This window comes from Phoenix dactylifera, unplaced genomic scaffold (assembly GCF_009389715.1).
Source record: "Phoenix dactylifera cultivar Barhee BC4 unplaced genomic scaffold, palm_55x_up_171113_PBpolish2nd_filt_p 002804F, whole genome shotgun sequence".
NCBI lineage: Eukaryota > Viridiplantae > Streptophyta > Magnoliopsida > Arecales > Arecaceae > Phoenix > Phoenix dactylifera.
The window spans coordinates 8,134-12,114 of record NW_024069914.1 but is presented as its reverse complement, the minus strand read 5'-3'; the positions used below and the strand labels follow the sequence as shown (position 1 = coordinate 12,114).

At 43.3% G+C, this 3,981-nt stretch overlaps 1 non-coding gene across 1 annotated transcript; it reads right to left on the bottom strand.

The window, feature by feature from the left end:
• Positions 1-837: 837 nt before the first annotated feature.
• LOC120109796 lies at positions 838-943 on the bottom strand. Its single transcript, XR_005510571.1, has one exon. It is a non-coding gene; the product is annotated as a small nucleolar RNA R71 (small nucleolar RNA).
• Between the last annotated feature and the right edge of the window lie 3,038 nt (positions 944-3,981).

Below are 3,981 nucleotides of genomic sequence, written 5' to 3'. Positions count from 1 at the left end.
GACGTTGGCTCCTAGGGACATTCGAGCTCAATAGGACGAAGATCACCGAAAGTTGCACCAATTTCGCTCTGTGGCTTAGTTGATGTCTAGGCAAGCTTTGTCCCTATAAGGAAGACAGTTCATCTGTTCGAGGCAAGTGGGTTTTAAGTGGGACCTTTGCGAACGCATCGTGACCCCTCCACTTACCTGGGAGCTTACCTGGTCAACTCGGTTCATTAGACCGGATTGGAGGCTTAGGTGCCCTCTTCAAACTACTTAGGAGCTGTCTAGTGATTTTAGGACAAAGACTAGGATTGATATGCTTTTCTCTTTTATTGCATGCTTGATTGATCGAGTACTAGTGTATGCAAGGTAGTCGTTCTAGAGTACGAAACCTATTACCTTTTGACCCTGAAATAGAACGAACCCTTAGGAACATTCGAGCTAAGATCAAAACATTAGGATCATCCCCACCTCCTGAGATGGTTGAAGAACAATCCAAACTCCTGAGGGAGTACTTTACTCCCACCATTTACACTTCCCCATCTTGCATTCGATTACCTGAAGTAGCAGCTGTACAATATGAAATAAAATCTAGTGTGATCCAAATGCTCCCATCTTTTTATGGGCTCACCAATGAAGACCCATATAAACACCTAGATGAATTCCTTGAGATTTGCACCACTGTCAAGATTCAGAACTTTACTGATGATGCTCTAAAACTTAGATTATTTCCCTTCTCCCTTAAAGATAGAGCCAAACAATGGCTGAATTCTTTAGAAGCCAACTCGATTCGTTCTTGGGATCAAATGCAACAAGAATTCCTTAAAAAATACTTTCCCATAGGAAGAACGAACCAGTTTAGACGTGCCATTACAAGCTTCTCCCAAACTGAGGGAGAAGAATTTCATGAAACTTGGGAGAGATTTCGAGACCTAATCCGTAAATGCCCTCATCATCAAATACCTAAGTGGCAGCTAGTGCAATGTTTCTATGACGGATTGACTGAACGAATCCGTCAGATGATTGATGCTGCATGCGGGGGGACTTTCATGCTTCGAAATGAGCATGAAGCATGGCAACTATTTGAAAATCTTAATGAAAACTCCCTCCACCATGCTTCATGTTCTCGTCAAGCACCCCCGAATTTTCAAAGAAAAGGGGCCATTTGTGAAATAAGTCATTCTATGGACCTGTCTAGCAAGGTAGATGCATTGTCCCATAAGATTGACCAACTAATGATAGGAGGACATGTCGTTAGCTCTTCCCAAGCACAAGTATGTGCTATCTGTTCTAGCCCATCGCATCCTATTCATGAGTGCCCCTCAGCACCCCAATTCTCCGAACTCGTGCAAGAACACATCAATGCTGCCCAAACACAGCCCAGACCGGGTAATGACCCATTTTCCAATACATATAACCCGGGTTGGCGGAATCATCCAAATTTTTCTTAGAGGCAGCAAGCTTCGAATACTACCCAACCCTACTCCCAAAATTTTCAAAACCCTCAGAATTTTCATCTCTACCGTCCCTCAAATCAATTTCAACACCCTCCTCCTCCAACCCAAAGAAATACAGCCTTTGAGGAGAAGGTGTTGACTGCCCTTCAAGGTTTGGAGGCAAACACACAACTATTGCACTCTCACACACAATCAATTGCTAAGCTAGAATCCCAAATGGGTCAACTAGCCAATGCATTAAACAAGCGAGAGGAAGGTAAGCTTCCAAGTCAACCAATGAGTAATCCTAGGGGACAATACGTGGCTCAAGAAACTCGACTAAATCATGAGCAAGCCAATGCTTTGACTACCCTAAGGAGTGGACGTATAATAGATAACAAGGTTGGGGAGGGTAACAATAAGGAAGGTGAAGAAGAGGAGAGGAATGTATCACATGAAAACCCAAAACCTTCTTCAGCTAGTCCACCATCTGCCACAACCCACATTCCAAAGGCTCCATTCCCTGAAGCACTTAATGCACCCTCTCCCTTTGGCAAGAAGGGAACTTCATTAGAAGAGATGATGGAGGTCTTCAAACAAGTTAAAATCAACCTCCCACTCCTTGATGCCATCAAACAAGTTCCCTCCTATGCCAAATTTCTCAAAGACCTTTGCACCCAAAAGCGGAAATCTAGAACGCATGTGCCTAAAAAGGTTCTCCTAACTGAGCAGGTAAGTTTCATTCTCCAACACAACACCCCTCCAAAGTTCAAAGATCCTGGTGCTCCCACTATTTCCTGTGTCATAGGAAATAACTCCATCGACCGAGCACTCTTAGATCTAGGGGCAAGTGTGAATCTTCTACCCTATTCAGTCTATGAAAAATTTGGGTTGGGTGAATTGAAACCGACCTCGGTATCTTTACAATTGGCTGATCGATCGGTGAAGATGCCAAGGGGGATGATTGAAGATGTTCTTATCAAGGTAGACAAATTCTATTTTTCCAGTAGATTTTATCATCCTTGACATGGAACATGTGCCCAACCTTAAAAAACAAATCCTTGTGATTCTTCGTCGTCCCTTTTTAGCGACAGCCAATGCATGTATTAAATGTAGAACTGGGGCAAGGGATATATTATTTGGGAACATGAAAATTAAGTTGAATGTGTTTCATGCCGCTGACCAACATGTGAGGGAAGACGAGTGTTGCCTAATTGACGAAATGGATGATCTTGTAGAGAACGCCCTGTTGGAAACCCGCCTATGCCGCTGATATTTCAAAAAATTCAGATGGCAGCGGAATCGGCATAAGCGGGATCGACGTTCATCGCATGAACGTTGTTTCATGAACCGTTCGTAGTTAGATAGGAATTAAAAACTTTTAAATACATTAGAAGATCAGATCTTCACCTTGTGCGGGTAGATGATCACCGCAAACTGAAGTTCGTGGTCTAGGATGAAGGTTCGCTTGAAGCCGTTCAAGTGCCCGGCCTCTACGGGTATCCACACGAAGCACGAACCGATCCAAGCTCTCTATCTCACCGGGGTGCTAGCTCCCTTGCAGAGATGACTTTTGATGGCTGATCTCCTCTCTTTCTTTTAACTCTTGAATGCACTTGAGAGGAGGAAGAAGAAGGATGAAGAAGAGGAAGAAGAAGAATCCCCACGCAGCCTTCTTTCTTTTCCTTGCGTTGGAAGGAAGAAGGGAGGAAGAGGATGCCGCCAACACCTTTGGCTTTTATCTTCCTTGCTTGCGGCTGAACCAAGAGGAGAGGAGAGGGAGGCGTACGGCAAGGAGGAAGAGGACTTCTTCTATGCCCTAGGTGCCGCCCACAAGTCCCTTTTTATAGACATGTGGAGCTCCTAACATTTAGGAGCTCTTGATGTCTTTCCTAAGAGGGGGCGCCGTCTCTTCTCCCTTCTCCACGTGGAAAGGGGAGGGGCTTATCCCCTTCCTCATGGTAAACCCTAATCCATATTAGGTAGGGATTGGAATGCCCTAATGTGGTCAAGCCCTAATCCAATTAGGCTTAGCCCAAGGGTGAACCAATTTGGATCCAATTTAGGTAAGTCCTAATCTAATTAGAACTTAAATCAATTTTGACTCAATTGAACTCTTCAATCCTAATCCAATTAGGAGTCTTATTGATTCATTAGATTAATAATTAATTGTGACTTAAGAAACCCTAATCCAAATTAGGACATATTTAATTTTAGTCCTAATCCAATTAGGACTCTATTTGAATCCGAAGTCCTAATCCGATTAGGACTCTAGGAATCCTACTCCAAGTAGGAATCCAATTTTGATTCAAAACTCCTAATCTCATTAGGATTGCAGGAATCCTATTCCAAGTAGGAATCCCAGTCCTACTCCAACTAGGATTCCCAGTCCTAATCCAATTAGGACTCTAGGAATCCTACTCGAAGTAGGACTCTTGTTTCAAGTCCAATTAATTAATTCCCTTTCCTTCTTCAACTGAATATCAATCGAATTGATTACTCGTGATTCATAATCACTTTTCAACCATCGGATCGGTCAATACTTCTAGTGTGTGTGACCCCA